The 17,852-nt window shown below is 34.2% G+C and overlaps 1 long non-coding RNA gene across 1 annotated transcript in view; it reads right to left on the bottom strand.

Moving 5' to 3' along the window:
* Positions 1-369: 369 nt before the first annotated feature.
* LOC128547452 (uncharacterized) overlaps positions 370-17,852 on the bottom strand; it is a 60,889-nt gene continuing 43,406 nt past the window's right edge. The window contains exon 3 of the long non-coding RNA XR_008366566.1: positions 370-436. This is a non-coding gene — a long non-coding RNA (uncharacterized LOC128547452). The remainder of the gene's footprint in view (positions 437-17,852) is intronic.

Genomic DNA, 17,852 nt, shown 5'->3' with positions numbered 1-17,852 from the left:
GTTTTTCCCTATATAACTATTTTAAATTTAGAAATAAAAAAAGGGCCATAATCACTTATTTTTGCTAAACCCCAGTCTGTTTTTCAGGGGGCACCTAGGGTCAAACTCATTTGAAAAGTTTGGTCTAACCCCACCGTAGCTTTGAGGAGATGCGATAACGGAAAAATTGTTAAGGACGGATGGATGGACTGAACGGACGCAGGATTTTAATACCCCACATTGATGATGGTGGGCTAAAAAAATTACTCAACTTTAATGTAGATAAAGTCCTCATCAGATACAGAAAAAGTCTTTAAAGCAAAAATTTCTGCGGCGAGCTGCTGTTTTTATTTTTTGTTTATCTATCTTTTTTCCTTAGATCCCCAATTTTTGGGGGCCCTTTTCTTCTTGGCAAAGCACGGCCCCAAATCTGTATGGCTGCATAAGGCACTTACACCTGAAATATATTTAAGAAAGGCCTTCATATTTTTTGAACTCTTGTCCTTTCATTTTGTAGAAATTAAAAATAAGATATAAACAAAATGTGTTCAAAGCTGATTTAAAAGTCACCAGAAAGATAAAAAAAGACCAAATTCGAAAGGTGGTTTTTTAAATGTGTTTGTTTGGTGGGGGGTTTTAACTGACCTTTACCTTAAAGTGCCCTTGACCTTTGGAGCTAGGGGGCGTGTTTTGAGCAGCCCAATTATTTTATGGGGAACATTTGTGCCAAGTTTTTTAAAAACCCTCATGGGGGCAGAGTTATGGACTGGAACAGTGTGAGGGACAGCAGGATTTCCCTATTTCTTGCCCCCTTTTTTTTTCCAGTGGCATGACAACATATGGGGCCCAATGTGAGGTAGCACGCTCTGTGTTTAGGTTGTCAGTCTGTGATAATATAGAAAAATATGTATCTGGTGTTACAAAGTTTAAAACGCAAAACCTTTTCAGTTTTTAAAAAAAAAAATGGTAATCCCTTGGGACAGTACACCAATATTAACAAAAATTTAAAGACGTTTAAAGAAAGACCCTTGGAAACATTAAATACGGCCCCTTTTGCCTCACTCAGAATCTAAGGGGGGTAAATTTTAAACGGGAAAAAAGAAAAGAATCAGCAAAAAAGTTAACTCTCTTGCTTTTGCGCTGCTGAAAAAAGAAAATACGTTTTTTTCCATGTAATTTAACAAGTTATTGCAACGAAAAAAGAAAAAAAAAATTTTGTTTTAAAAATTTTTATCTTATTTATATTATGATAAAAAGGTTGTCCTCTTTTTTTTTTCAATGGGAAGGTCCATAAACAAGTTACTGAAAATTTGGGATATTACTAAATTCTCAAAATTTAAAAACCTAAAATAATCCCAAAACACGAGAAAAGTAATCCCAAAGTCAGGCGTGGGGGCTCAGAGTGTGTGAAAAGGAATCCATCAACTCAGGATATTTTTGTTGCTGTTTCATTGTTTAATGCTTAGCCTTACATTTTGAGAACAAGAAGGCCATGATGGCCCTGTATCGCTCACCTGAGTACCATTGCTCAAAATGATACGATCAAGTTTTGTTTATTTGTTTATTTGGGTTTTACGTCACACCAACACAGTAATGGTTATATGGCACCAAACAGGCTAAAATTTTTGGTTTAAATTCTCTTTTTACATCAAAATAAAACAGGGTAGGAAATAAAAATTTGCTTTCCCTGGGGAAATTCCAGATTTCGGAAAAAACCAAGGTTAAGACCCTTTTGCACCTTTTGATCAGCAAGGTAAGGCAGTGGTTCCAATTCTTTTCATACACAGATCGCCCAAGAACCACATGGGGCACGATCAAGTTTTGACCATGCCTCATCTCTTGAGTGAGTTAGGTTAATTTTTGTTAATGCTGTCAAAAACCCATTCATCTATTTTTTTTATATCAAAAAATTTATGAAAGGTGTGTTACTTTTGACCCAAAAGGGCCCTAAAACTGAAAGTTTTTAAATGGAGTGTTTCAAGTTTTTTTTTGCTTTATCAAACGCAGCATTTTTTTTACAATTTTTTTATTTCGAAAAAAAAATTCTGAGTAATGAAAATTTTTAAACATGATTGTATGAAATTTCAAAATTTAAAATGTTTTATACAAATTGGAATTTTCTTTTAAAAAGCGTGGAATAATTTTAAAATTTTAATTTTTGAAAGAAGGGCCCCTTTGGGGCAAAACATTTTGGGTTTTGATGGCTTCCTGAAAAAACCCCCCCAGTAAAGGAGTTTTTTTCCTTGTTTTGGGAAGTTTAATTTTTATGTTCCCAGAATGGATGAACTATAATCTTAAAAATGGATTGTGGGGGGGTAGGAAAATTTAAATATTTTTTGCCCTTATTTTAAAAAAAATTCCTAAAAAGGGTAATTTGTGTGTTCAGTAATAAAACAAATTTTTCCCCGTGGGGGGGGCCCTAACATTTTTTAGAATTTTCAAATTTGAGAATACTGCCTGGTTTATTTCAAAATTCAAAAATTTTCCCACGAAAAAAAAGGAATCATAAATAGTCTTCAAAAAAATTTAAACAAATATATGAAATAATGGAAAAAAGTTTTTCATTTGTTTTGCCCCAAAAATCTTTAAAAAGTCCAGTATAATGCTTGTGAATCTACAAATTAAAATCTTTAAAATCTTTTTGTGCCCTCATTCACAAAAGTCCCCTATTTGGCGGGGTTTTTACTGTTTTTTGAATTTGCTTGTTCCCTTTGTAACGAAAATGATCAGTTTAATCACTCATTTCCCAAAAAAAAGGTGCATTTAGTTTTTGTTTTTTTTCTCGGTTATTTTAATGAAACTTTAATGTTTGGTCCCAAAATATTTTTCTGCAGAACCCATTTAAACACAAGATTGAGAAACAAAAAACCCAACCAGATGAGGGAAAAGAAGCAAATGAAAATCAAAGGAAGACTAAAGGGGAGATAATTTCAAAAATTATTAAAAGACAGTTAAATTTCTTGCTTGCCTTTTTTAAACTGCCATCTTCATTGTACAAGTTATTAAATTCCCTTTTTTGTTGGGAAAAGTAAATTTTTTTTAAAACTGGGGAGTTTTGAAAAGGCTGTTCCCACAACGCCAAAATTCATGACAGTAAGTCGTTTTTTTTTATGTTACCCTAAATTTTGGCCCGACCCAAATTTTTTTGGCCTTGGAAAAATTTTTTTTTTTTAAATGCACATGCTTGGTGTGTTATAAATCACCTACTGAGCTCAAAAGGCATAACCCCCTTGTTTGAAAATTTATTTTTTTGACACAAAAAAAATTTGAAGAGTCTCCCTTAAAAAAAAAAAAATTTTTATGTGATAGTTTTGGAGTAAGTTTTGGATTTAAACGCCTTTTTATGTATCTGGGTCATTCTTTACCAAGACTGTATCACTGGGTCAGTATTTTGTAATTAAAGGGGCCATAATCCAAAGGCCCTTTGGCCCGTTTGGATAGAAATCGAATTTGGCCGAGGACTTAGTCAAAAATTTTTTTCCCAAAGTTTGGTGAAGATCGGCTAAAAAAACTGTTAACTTTGGTGCGGACAAGTTTTGTGAAAAACACAAAGACAGGAGTATATTAAATTTATGTTCCAAACCACTTGTGATGAGAGCAAAATTTAATGAAGGTTAAAAATTTAAAGACTGTTCAAAAAGGAAAGTGTATTAAAACCCCCTTTGATCAAAATCCCTCCACTGAAAAAATGTGGGGTTACAAAACCCCCTTCACCATTTGCAGGGGGTATCAAAACCCCCCTTGTGTTTTCTTATGATATAAGATATCAGGCCCCAAATTATTTTATTTTTTTAAAGGCGCGTTTTACGTGTTTATGCAATGACTTTTAATTTGAAAATGTTGTATTTAATTTTTGATGAAAAAAAGGAAAAATACAGAGGGGATTAGATCCCCCTGCAAAATTTAAGGGGATTTTTGTAACACCCTTCTTTTTTTCAGTGGAGGGGTTTTTGATAAAGGGGTTTTGTTTGCCCCCCCAAAAAGGGAAAATTAACATAAGGATGTTTCTTAATTTGTACATTTCTTTCATGCTATCTATCATTAATAAAAAAATTAAATTTCCCCTTTCAATTTTTTAAAAATTTTTAAAATTTCAGGCTCTCGGGAAGTTTAGGCGGTAACTCGGCAGGAGCCTCGTTACCATTTATATGTTAAAATATTACAAAATAAAGCATGAAAGAGGGGATATTTCTAAAATTCTTCAAGACAGAGTTATTGTACTTAAAGAGAATTCCTATATTTTTTTTCCTTTCTAGAATTTTTTTTAAATTCACATTTGGTGGAAAATTTGTGCTGAAAACAATAAAACAAATAAAAACAATGGTCACCAGGCTTGTTTTTGTGAAAAAATTGTTTGAACCACCCACTGTTCAAAAACCCCAGGATTTTTAAAATTTTTATAATTTTCTGCTTTTTTTAAATACCAACCAAAATATTAACCAGGCGCCAAAGGTTTTTTCTTTTTACAGATATTATTTATATTATTTGAATCATAGTCTACTTGTAATATTACCCTTACAAAAGGGTAAAAATGAAAAAAAATTGTTTAATTTTTTTGTAACTTTTTTCAATAAAAAATCCCCTTGTGAAGAATTTTTTTTTTAAATTTTTTGAAAAAAAACTTTTCATAAAAAATTTTTTCTTTTTCTTCTTGTGTATAGAAATTATATTGTGAGCATAAAAAAGGTTTAAAATGTATGGGTCACCGGAAAAATTTTTTATTTTTGGGGCCGCTGGGAAAAAACACCTGTTCGGCGGAAATGGCGCAAACCCGGGCCCCAAAATTGTTCGTATGTTGCTAAAATTTAAAAAAAAATTTTTTAAAATTTTTAAATTTCTTTTTTAAATTGAATAAAAATAATTTGAAAGGTGATTTTGTTTATCAGTACAAATGAAATTTTTTAATTATATGAAAAACAGTCTTTGTACTAAAATGCGTGTGAAAACAAACCACAAAAATAGCAAGATCCCTGTAGGCATTATTGTCAATAAAACATAAACCCTTTCCAACTTTAATTATATAAAAATTATCAAAATGTTTTTTCTTTAAAAAATTCCCTCATTCTAAGTTTTTTGTAACTGTTTAAAACAAATTTTGATTTCATTTCATTTTTCCATAAAAAGTGTGGGTGCGCAGAAAGGGGGGCATAAAAAACTATGGAAATTCCCCTTTAAGTTAAATAAAATAAATTTAAAATTCCCTTAGTTAGTTACAAACTAAAACCCAGAGTAAACCCTCCCTTTTATTAAAACGATACTAAAAATAATAGGAGATGATTATGTTAAAACATGGGTCCATTGTAGGCAGAGAAATTTCCCATTTTCATTAATAAAACCAAAACAACCCAATATGAATTTTTTTAAAATCGTTTTATTACTTTAAAATATGTGTGTTTAAAATTGAGATATGCAGAAATTCAACATTATACAGTTAATGTTTTGCTAAATGTAAAAAAAATCATAAAAAATCAAAGGGTAAGGTAGTGGGATTTAGTATAAAAATTCTGGACAAAAAAAAAAAAGGGGTAAGGTTCGAGATGGGGTGGCAAAAAGTGAAATAAATAAAAGGGTTTCTGCAATGAGGTAGGCAGAAGGGAGAAAAAATAGGGTTTTTGCGGAGGAAAAGGCAGAAGGGAAGTAAATACTTTGATACCCATGTTTGCGCCCCCGTGTATAATGCGACCCCCGATTTTGGGCCCCCAAAATCCGGGAAAAAAAAAACTTTTTTGGTCAATTTTGAGGTGGTGGAAAAACGAATAGAGTTTACTCGCCCGGTAAAAAAATCTTTTTTCCGCGGCGGAGGGCAGCCGTCTCGCGGTATATCGTTTTTTGTTTTCTCGAAAATAAACCAGTAAAATTTGTTTTTTTTGTTGTTTTACCTTTTTAATTAACTATTTTAATAAAAAAAAACAGCCGATTCAATATTTCGGAATGGTTTTTTTAAAAAAATGAATGAGCTTCTAAATTTAAAAACCAATAACAAAAGGTTTGTTTTAGTCTTTTGTCACGTAAAATTCCCCAGAATTCCCGGTTTTTTTAGATCACCTCGTGTAAATTATTTTGTTCACTTTTTGATCTCGGTAAAAGATTTTTCTCGTCTTTTTTTGTATCATTTTTTTGTGATTTTTTAACATTTCTTTCATCAAAAAATTCAAATTTATATAAAAATTTATTTTGTTTGAAAAAAAAATAAACCACGTTTTTTTTCGGGAGAAACGGCAATCTTAGATTTTAGGGGTGACAGAAAGGGCGGGGAGGTTTCCTTTACCAAATGGCAAACACGGTAACAAAATTGTTTTGAAGTTGGAAAATTGTCTTACCTGTGTATTTTGCGCACCACGATTTGGGGGTGGTCCAGGGGGTAAAAAAAATGCCATTATAAAGGGGATCTACGGTAAAAGGGTTTTTTTTTGTGAGGGAGGCAGAAATGAAGTAAAATAGGGTTTCTTCAGAGAGTTAGTAAAGGAAAAAGAATGAGGTTCTGTGGCAAAATGTTTCGTTTAAAATTTTTTTAAAATGCGTCTCACTAAAACTTTGTCACTTTTTCATGCTAGATACATGCAAAGCGAAGGCTTTTTCAAAAAAAAATGAGCTGGTTAACATGCTGTTTGTTAAAAAATTTAACTAATTTTTGAAAAAATTGATTTGTTTTCTGGAAATGGGAAATGATTTTTTTTTTACGTTTTAACAAACAAATAAAAAACAATATCTATAAAAACAATTAGACAACTTTTGAATGACTGGAACTTTTCCTTACATTGGGAATAGAAAAGGGGAAAAGGGAACATTTCCAAAAAAAAGTAAAAAAAAAATTTGAAAAACTAAAGGGAAAATTTTAAAACTTTGGCTTCCATGATAGTAACAGTCAGAATATTCATAGAACAGGCGCTGAAAGAAGCTAAATCCCCGGCACTGTTTTTGGATAGTGAAAGGGTAAACCCTTTTACCTTCAGTTTTGACCTTGACCCTTTAGCCGCATGGCTGATCATGGTTCTGCCTCGTTTTATAAGGTGTTTATTTGACCCAAGTTTTATAAAATTCCTTTATGGGTTTTTTGGAGTTTTAGGCGGGCACAAAATGGGAAAGGTCAAACCCTTGCCCTGAGTTTTTGACCCTTTACCTTGAGCCGGTGGTGATCATGGGGTTTTGCACATGTTTGTGAGGTGATCATTTGACCCAAGTTTTGTGAAAAAACCTTCAAGGGGTTTAGGAGTATGGAGCGGACCGAAAGTGTAACGGCAAACGACGGACGGGACCCCTTCCTATAACCCCCACCAATTGTGGCGGGGGGTTAAATAATCCAGATTGTCAAAATTTTCACCTAACAATGGGGAAAAATCCCTGTTTTACCACATAAAAAAAAAGGGGGTCTTTTTTTCCCTACAACAATGGTAAAATGTTGCAAAAAAAACTATTTATAGTATCATTAAGGAAATATTCAATAAAAAAAGTAGTGAAAAGGGAAAAAAAGATATGCGAAAAAAAAAACAAAAATTAAAAAAACCAAGCCATGGCAATGGTGAGCAATATACAATAGGGGCCTTTACCTTGACCTTGCCTGAAGGGGCCTCCAAAAACATGCGCATGAAAGTCATCTTGTGGTGAAAAATTTGTGTCAAGTAACTTCAAAATCCTTTAAGGTTTAAAAAAATTTGGATCAGACACAAAAAAATCATCCGACCCTTTGATCCCCCGTGTGACCTGACCATGATTAGTGCAGTTGGAACATGGGTTCTGCACATCGCCCTTTGGGGAGTTTTAAAATTTTTTGGGGTTTAAATGGGGGGTAGCTAGGGCCCTTTTTTGGGGGGAAATCACTTCTCCCTCAAGGATTTGGGGGAAGTGGGAGACTTTAGGGAAGTGGGGGAAGGGCTTTTCCTAAGCAATGATGTGGGTGATTCGAAAGGGGCTGTAATTTTCTTGTTTTTTGATTAAAGTATTGATTTTGCCCTTCATTTTTAGTTAGTCATTTCCCATTTTAGTGGTTATTGTTTTTTAAAAAAATTCGGAAAAAAAAACGTTTTTAAATTTTAGCCGATTCTGAAATGTAACCTGCCAATTTTTTTTATATTTGTTTTGAAGTGTTTATTTTTAACACCCAGTCATTCACGGGAAGTCGAATCTCACTCGAATGAAAAATGAAAGTAAATTTTTGTAATTGAAATACATTTCAAATAAAATTTCGAGGAAACAATTTTAAACATTGTAAACATTACTGTCGTTTTTTATCATAGATAACAATAATTGTGTACAATTCCAATTTTAAACGCTGGTTTTTAAACAAGTTTTTTAAAAAAAAAAACTTTTCTTTTCCACTCGAAAAAGTTGCAAATTAAAAAAGAAATGTCAAAAAACGTAAACGCGACGCTAATGCTGAACACAATCAACGGGGTATCTGATTTTATTCGCTTTCACACTTCTCGGGAAAAAACTCGCAGTACCTGAAGTAGGGGAGCTTAAATTTTTCTACCGGGGTGGTTTTTGTATTTGCAACCCTTTTGACACCGTTTTTCAAAAATTTAAGTCCCGGGGCACTAATTGGGTGCGGAAAACAAGAAAAAACGGGCGACTTTCATTCGCTTTAGGTTAGATTTTAGCGATTTTTAAGTTTTTAGGCGCCCATTTCCTCAAGTCGCCCCCTCGCGGAAACCCTTATTTTGGAATTATGTAAAGGGGTTCAAAAAAATATGGGCCGGGGCCGAAAATCACCCTGCCTTTTATCCCCAAATGTGACCTTTACCTTTACCCAGCGCAGTTGGAACATGGGGTCTGCACATCGCCTTGGTGGTTTAACATTTGTTGTAATAATGGAAAAAGCAAGGGGTTCAAAGATATGGACCGGGCACGAAATATCCTCCAGACCTTTGTCCCAAGGTGCCTTTACCCCTTTACCCCGCACGTTGGAATATGGGTTTGCACATCGCCTTTGGGGAGTTTTTAACTTTTTTTTTAATATATGGAATATGTCAATGGGTTAAAAGATATGACCGGGGCACGTTTTTTTCGGACGAAAAAGGGGGGACGCACCATTCCTTTAATCCTCCGCCCGGCGGGGGGGGGGGGGGGGGGGCAGGTTTAAAAAGGAAAATGAAGAGATCATGCAATGGAGGAGGTTTTACACCTATCTGAAATTCAAATCGAAATTTTGAAGGAATTTAAATGAACTGTCTAAAACGGGCCACCTGTTAGCTTACTTCCAAAATTGACCTTTTTTATCAAATTGTCTTAAGAAATCACCTGCATTAAGCAGCCAGACTGTGTCACTCCCTTGGCTAGTTGCTTAAAACAGGTTTGAAAGGTTATGTTACAGTAAAATAACTATCACTCAAGCTGCAAGGGGATCAGCAAACTGTCCTAGAATTTCTAACTATCTGTTATTGACTCCAAGGCTAACTTGCATTAATTATTTCAGTTCAAATGTTCTTTGTTGTAAAGTCAACGTACAAGCCCTACAAGGGGGATACAGCCCCTACATGGAAAGGGACAAGTCAATAAAGGGTGGGACAAGCCCCTAACGGTGGGATAAGCCTACACGTGGCACAAGCCCATACAAGATGGTACAAGCCTACACAGGGCACAAGCCCCTACACAGTGGGCCCAAACCCATACAGGGTGGTACAAACCCAACACAGATGGTATAAAGCCATACACGGATGGTACAACCCCGTACACGAATGATACAAGCCCGTACATGGATGGTACAAGTCCGTACATGGATGGTCCAAGTCCGTACAAGGATGGTACAAGCCCATACAATGATGGTTAAGTCCTAACAGATGGGACAGAACAAGCTGGTGATGGGTTCCCCCATTTTCTTATGAAAAAAAGTTTTTAAAGGTTTTTTATTTTTTTTCTGGTGCCCTGAAAAAGGGTCCAAGCGGTCCGATGTATAAAAAGGAGGTCCCCAAAAAGAAGCTTTTCTACAGGCCCAAATTTTGGGAAAGGGGCCATTAAAAAGTTTAAAAGGAGAAGTTATTTTAAGTTTGTTTACTTTTGCTCTATTGGTCAAAGGGGCAAGCAAAAAACCCTGTGAAAAAAACTGAGAGAAGTTCAAAAAGGGGTGTTTCTAATCAGACCTCAAAATTTTTTTTGAGAGAAAAGTTGTTCAAAGTTCATTTTAATTTTTAAATTTAAAAAAAAAAAAAAACTTTAGTGTTTGTTACATCTCGGTTATAAAATCATTTTCACCAAAGTGTCTCTGCAATATATTTGTCAATATTTTCAACCTGAATGACTGATAATTATTGACAATCAGGAATTTTCTAGTTCCTAGTTTACTTTCAACTCTTTAAAGGGGTTTTAAAACAACAATTTTTATTCCTTTCTTGAGAAGGGTATTTCGTTTATAAGTCACACTTGATGAGTTTTGATACCGAAAGCTGTTGTCATTACAAGCCCGGGCCAAAAAAACCGTGATTTTGAATAAACCCCTGACTTTTTAAATTTCTTTTTCAAATTTGGGGGGAATCCATGGGTTACACAATCTTAACCCGAGGGATTAAAATTTTTTTATTTCCCCCCTGAAATAAATAGGTAATTCACCAGATAGAAATATCAGCAAAATTTAATTTTTAAAAACCAAATATTATAGTGTCGCAACTTTACCCCGATGGTTGACTTTGGTGATTATTCATATCGATTTTTCTTTTTTAGAAATAAGGGTGTTAGGGTAGCCGTATTTTTTTTGGAAAATTTGTTGTTACAGTAAGTTTTTTAAATTTCCAATCACTAATTCAATTTAAAACAATTTAATTTTTCCTTTTTGTGCAGCTCGTGTTTTTAAAGCAAAAGATTTAAAGGTTTTACGACACTTTTTTATAAAGGTTGTACCTCTTTATGTATTTAATAAAAAGGTCAACCCTGGGGGCAAGTTTCGCCTTTTTTTTAACCTTTTTCAAAAATTCCCAAATTTTTAGGGGGGGGGGGGGGGGGGGACCCCCAAACAAAAATTTACCATCGGTGGGAAAAAACTCTCTGCCAAGGGGAGTGTTTTTTACTAAAAATAGGGGTGACGGCATTGAGGGGAATAGTGTATGTGCTATTGCCCTATTTTAAACTACTGAAAGAGGGGAACAGATTTAATTTTTTGTTGGATTTCAATTTTATGTTAAAAACTTTCGTAAAAACTTACCTGATATTTTTTGGCCAAATTTTTAAAAAAAGACATTGCAACCCAAAATTTTACAGATGGTCATTTTTATTATATAGAGGCCCTAGAAGGAACTTTTTGGGTTTCTTTAACTTTTATAAGCCAGATTTTATTTAAACAAACCTATTAAAATTTCCCTTTTTTTTAAAAATGTCATAAAAACATTATAAGCAAAATTTTTATTATTTACATTCTATTGACTTTATTTGGTGAACAAAAAGACACAATACAGTTGATCCCTTTTCGAAACGTATGTTTAGTTATTTCTGTGAGCTTTTGCAGTTACTCCCCTTTAATATGAATGTATTTAAAAGGCAGTTACTCCCCTTTAATATGAAAGTATTTAAAAGGCAGACTATTTATACTGATTTCAATGTGGATGATCAGTAAAAATGAACACAAGAGCACCATTATCAGCAGACACAGACTTCAAAAACATTTCATGCATATATCATGTCTAAAAAAATGTCTAACCACTGACATTATATTTTTGAAACAACCTGCATTTTACTATTTATTGCAGCATGTCACAATAAAAAATAATTAATTAGTAATAGATCGCCTGTTGAAAGGCAATTCTGCTGATTAATGACTGAATCATTTATTACTTCAGAGGGAAAATTTGGTTCATTAAGCAATTCCTCCTGCCAATAGTAACAGCAATTTCTGTAATTATCAAAGTTGACTTTTAAGTCTATAAAATTTTTTTGGGCCGTTTCCCTATAAACGACAAAAAAACAAAACTACAAAAACAAAATTTTCATAAGAACAAAAAAATGGCCGGGAAGCCTTTTGTTAAAGGTTCAATTCAAAATATGCCCTGTTTCTAGATATGCCTTTTACACAAAAATTAAACCAAGGGGGCCGGACTCAAGGTGCTGCGACAGCTTCAGTTCCCCAAATAGTTGTGGTGAAAATCGAGTAAATTTACTAAAATTTTTTTTTCTAAGTTTAGGAATACATTTCTGAGTGGCAGATTACCAAACTACGGGGGTATTTAAAATTTGTGAATAAAAGGGTTTTTTATTGTAATACCAAATGCCAAAACCCTACACCTTACCAAAAACTTTTCCATTAACCTTCCAATAACAAACCATCAATCCTTACACAATAACGTTTCCATTTGACCCTACACAAAAAAAAGTTTCCATTTGCCCTTTTACAATAACATTACCATTTCGACCCTTTTCACAATAAATTACCCTCGCCCCACACAATACTTTCCTTCGCCCAACACAAAAAAACATTACCATTAAAAAATTTCACAATAACTTTCCCTTTGACCTTTAAAAAAAAAACTTACCTTACCCAACAGAATAAATTACCTTCGACCATACAAAAAACATTTCATTGACCCTACACAATAACATTACCCTTCAACCCCTTTCCAATAACATTACATTCGACCCTTACACAAAACATTACCATTCGACCCTACACATAACTTTCCCTTCGACCCATCACAAAAATTTTTATTGAACCCCTTGTGACGGAAAGGGGCCCTACCGGCGAAGAAAACCCCAAAAAAAATCAACACCCCTTTCAATATTTCAAATTTATTTACAAAAGATGATTATTAACAAGAATAGATATGAAAAAAAAAAAAACGATTATAAGAAAAAAAAGAAAAAAAAAATTCAGTTCTCTAGATACAAAAATTCTTATACCCATTCTAATTGACGTGACAAGGGCTTTTAAATTTAAATTTTGAACTTTTGTAGCACAAACAAAACAGATTTTAAATTCAGTCCCTTTAAAAACCCTGAAAAGTTTATTCCGTGTTGGCTCCCATGGTGGTAGGTGATTGATCCCTGAGTGACTTCAGGGATAAAAAAAATCTGTTTTGCCCCTTTTCGGGACAACCAGGGGCGAAAGCTTGCGCTGGGAATATACATCCCGGGAGTGAAGCAAGTGAACCTCGGGATTTTTACTTCCGGGTTTGACATACCCGGAAAACGTTTTGGCGGAGAAGCAAAAATATAACAATTGTAACCACCCCCCCCCCCCCCCCCCCCCCCCAAAAAAAAAGCAGGGCTTAAAAAAACTCCTTTTGGGTACACATTTTCCCCGTAGGCTCAATAAATAATACGTGCTTTATACAAAATTTTGTGTATAAGTTCAAACGCACTGTTAAAAAACGTCACTTATTATTTCCTATTTCAAAAATTATTACTTAAAAGACTAAAGTTAAAGTATGAAATGATATGAAAAGTATATGATGAAACATTATAGATACGGACATGATAAACTGCAGCCATTATTTACAACTACAAATTAACAAAATTCAATATAAATCAAACGTTTACATGATAGTTGGCATCCATATAATATCAAATGCCATACACTAAAACGGACATTGTATGTGTATGCAATAGACTGTCACACAATTTCATATTACAATAATATATACATGGTACTAGACTTGCCATATAAATTTATACATAACAATACAATGCAGTATGGCGTTCCATAATAACGAAATGTTTGACATAAGTTTTTGAAACAAAGTACTTTATAAATATCATGTTACAAATTTTACATCTTATATAAATGAAACATTTTAGACTCCTCTTTCGAAATAATTTACAAAAGTCTGAAAAATTTAATAAATTATCCTAACATACCGAAACTAGCTAAAATCACATGCCGAAAATAAATGTTACAGAATCTGTAGAATGAACAAAAATTTACCAAATAAAAATCGTAATGCAAAATCATACAAAAATCTAAAATAAATTTCTTACCTCGATCGAGCATAAATTTCTAGCAAGAAAATAATTCAGACATAGATCGTTCTATAAAGTCGTAAGGTGGTGTGCGCAAGGCATATCTAGTCCAGTCTATTTAAAGGATAATGTCCCGCCAAATACTAAGTTCATGGGATTCACGGCTAAGCCGTGGACTCTTACTATTTCTATTTCACGGGATCACGATATAGCCGGGGAATCTAACTACTTTGGCGCGAATTTAAATTGACAATTTGAGGCCCATTTATAGTGGTTTTGGGGATAAAAACACGAATTACTGAAGTTTATAAAATATCAACTTTCTTATTACTGAACAGAATTTAATGAAATTTACATGGAAATTTAAGTTATGAAATACAGAAAAACATGAGAGGTATTTCATGCGTGAAATCTGACATTTACCTCAATAACTCAAAAATTTACAAAAAGATGATGCAATACCTGCATTTACAATACATATAAAATAAGGCCCGTATGTCAATTTGTGACACCCATACACAATAACACTACCATTCGACCCTTACACAATAACACTACCATTCGACCCATACACAATAACACTACCATTCGACCCATACACAATAACACTACCATTCGACCCATACACAATAACACTACCATTCGACCCATACACAATAACACTACCATTCGACCCATACACAATAACACTACCATTCGACCCATACACAATAACAACATTACCATTCGACCCATACACAAAAACATTACCATTCGACCCATACACAATAACAACATTACCCTTTGACCCATACACAATAACATTACCATTCGACCCATACACAATAACAACATTACCATTCGACCCATACACAATAACAACATTACCATTCGACCCATACACAATAACAACATTACCATTCGACCCATACACAATAACATTACCATTCGACCCATACACAATAACTTTACCATTCGACCCATACACAATAACAAAATTACCATTCGACCCATACACAATAACAACATTACCATTCGACCCATACACAATAACAACATTACCATTTGACCCATACACAATAACATTACCATTCGACCCATACACAATAACATTACCATTCGACCCATACACAATAACATTACCATTCGACCCTTACACAACAACATTAACCATTCGACCCTTACACAACAACATTACCATTCGACCCTTACACAACAACATTACCATTCGACCCTTACACAACAACATTACCATTCGACCCTTACACAACAACATTACCATTCGACCCATACACAACAACATTACCATTCGACCCTTACACAACAACATTACCATTCAACCTTTACACAACAACATTACCATTCAACCCTTACACAATAACATTCAACCCTTACAGAATAACATTACCATTCAACCCTAATACACAATAACATTACCATTCATGTAAATCAGTGCATTTTGTCAATAAGAAAATAAATTACTTCGAGCTTCAAAATATCATCAACTCTATGTAATAGTTACGATGTTCCTTTATAGACAATCATGACTTTTAATTGAATACTAAACAGAGATGCACGATGATAACAATATGATGAAAACGTGATGGCACTATGATGAAACTGCGACATTGAGATGCTACGAAGGTTAAATGTTGATGTAATACCATGTTTTCACCATCCTACCATCACGTTTCAGCATCCTACCGTCGCGTTTTACCATCCTATCATCGCGTTTCACCATCCTACCATCGTGTTTCACCATCCTATCATATAATCGCGTTTCACCATCCTATCATCGCGTTTCACCATCCTACCATCGTGTTTCACCATCCTATCATCATGTTTCACCATCCTACCATCGCGTTTCACCATCTTACCATTGCGTTTCACCATCCTATCATCGCGTTTCAGCATCCTACCATCGCGTTTCACCATCTTACCATTGCGTTTCACCATCCTATCATCGCGTTTCAGCATCCTACCATCGCGTTTCACCATCCTATTATCGCGTTTCACCATCTTACCATCACGTTTCACCATCCTGCCATCGCGTTTCACCATCCTATCATCGCGTTTCACCATCCTATCATCGCGTTTCACCATCCTTCCATCGCATTTCACCATCCTATTATCGCGTTTCACCATCCTATCATCGCGTTTCACCATCCTACCATCGTGTTTCACCACCCTATCATTGCGTTTCACCATCCTACCGTTGCAGTTTCATCATTGGGCCATTGCATTTTCATCATTGTACAATTATGCATCGCAGTTTAGGATTCAATGTCCAAACAGAACACCATAGATAGCTATTTTAAACAGTTTGCATAAATGCTCCTTTTCCAATCTTGTATCTGTTAAAAATAGACCTTGTCTTACTTGTACTTTGTACTGAAACTTTGGAAATTTTGCATGACGAAAATTTCGCAATTTCACACACTCAACAGTAATTTCGGGAAGTTTTGTATTTGCAAGCAGACAACTGTAAAAATGGTCAGTAATTTCCATCCAAACAAGACCTATCACGTATGGTGATGAATATCCCCAGACAGCAGCTTATTGTTTGAGGAACAGTGGTATCAAAAATATGATACATTGAATTTGTATGTTGTACAGGGAGAAAATGTACAAAGATGCGCAAAAAATGTTGTGCAAAACTGTTTAAGATCTCCAAATTGCATTCACTTACTGCAAAACCATTGACAGACAGTTAGATACTTCAAGCCACGGCATTCCTTCAACTAGTGACAGATTCGTTTTCTTGCATACTGTATTGTGGAATTAACAGAAGACATAAAATAAAACAAAATGCTTTTCTTTTTAAGCATTATTTTAATACAGAAGCATATGAAATTTTATGCATTCATTCATAAATAACAAACTGAGAGTCATCTTAACCATGTGTAAGACAAGTTTTTTCCAGCACTGACAAAAATACAGGAAAATCCTGTCTGGCATGCAAGAATACAATGTTGACACTACTTTGTACCTCGAGACAGGGTGAGCTCAGATGAGGAGACAATTTCAGTGAACTAGGTTGTCGGAATTTTGAAGTAAATGGTAAGGTTTCTTACTATCTTTATATAAAATTTCATACCTACTGCTTGTAACATTAATTCTTTTATGTTTTCTTGTAGGTACCTGAATTTTTCTTTTAAGTAAAAATGGTTGCTTGGAGACCATGATCAAAATGCATCTTGCAGCTCTAATATTCTGATAAAATTCTAACAGTCCTGTTTTGCCTATATTATAAATATGTAGCAAGTTTTCATAAGATGTAAAACAACATTCTTGTACAATGTCTGTACTTGCAGCTGTATTCTGGTCTCTTTCTCAAAGATGTTCTCATATACTGAGTAACTAAAAATCATATCTTCGTTTTTAGACAGTATGTTCTGTTCTGGGTTTAGAACCGTTTTTCAACAGAATTTCAGTTATGTAATGGTGGGCACTTAACCTAACCAGTGTTCCTGGACTCTGTACCAGTACAAACATGTTCTCCACAAGTAACTGCCAACTTCCCCACATGAATCAAAGGTGAAGGAGGAATGATTTCAGATGCAATGTCTTTTATCAAAATGTCATGGAGAACATGTGGCCTGCCTGGGGATCAGACTCATGACCCTGCAATCGATAGATCTGCACTCTTCCTATCGAGCTATTAAGCGGGCGAGCTGAAATTTTATACAAATAGAATCTAAATCCATATTTTTCTAAAATCTTAATTTTAACAATACTTATGCATTTTGTACTTAAAAAGTTTGAAAACAATTGTGCATGCTGCATGATATTCAATATGCAAGTTAAATTTGAAGAAAATATATATTACCTATTTTTGTATCGCCAGCTGATGGTAACACACGTGCTGGTATCATTTTTTTCTGGTTCAATTTTAATGAAACTCCACAGCAATCCAACAACTTTATTGAAAACTGTTGCAATATTTGTTAATGTAAGCAGTTGCCTGTTTTATTTCTCCAAAGATATTGTCATTTGCAGAGCTTTCTATGTCGCAGAGT

The sequence above is a fragment of the Mercenaria mercenaria genome, chromosome 12, assembly GCF_021730395.1.
Source record: "Mercenaria mercenaria strain notata chromosome 12, MADL_Memer_1, whole genome shotgun sequence".
In the NCBI taxonomy this organism is placed as follows: domain Eukaryota; kingdom Metazoa; phylum Mollusca; class Bivalvia; order Venerida; family Veneridae; genus Mercenaria; species Mercenaria mercenaria.
The sequence above is the reverse complement of the archived record's forward strand: the minus strand, read 5'-3'. Positions and strand labels throughout refer to the sequence as shown.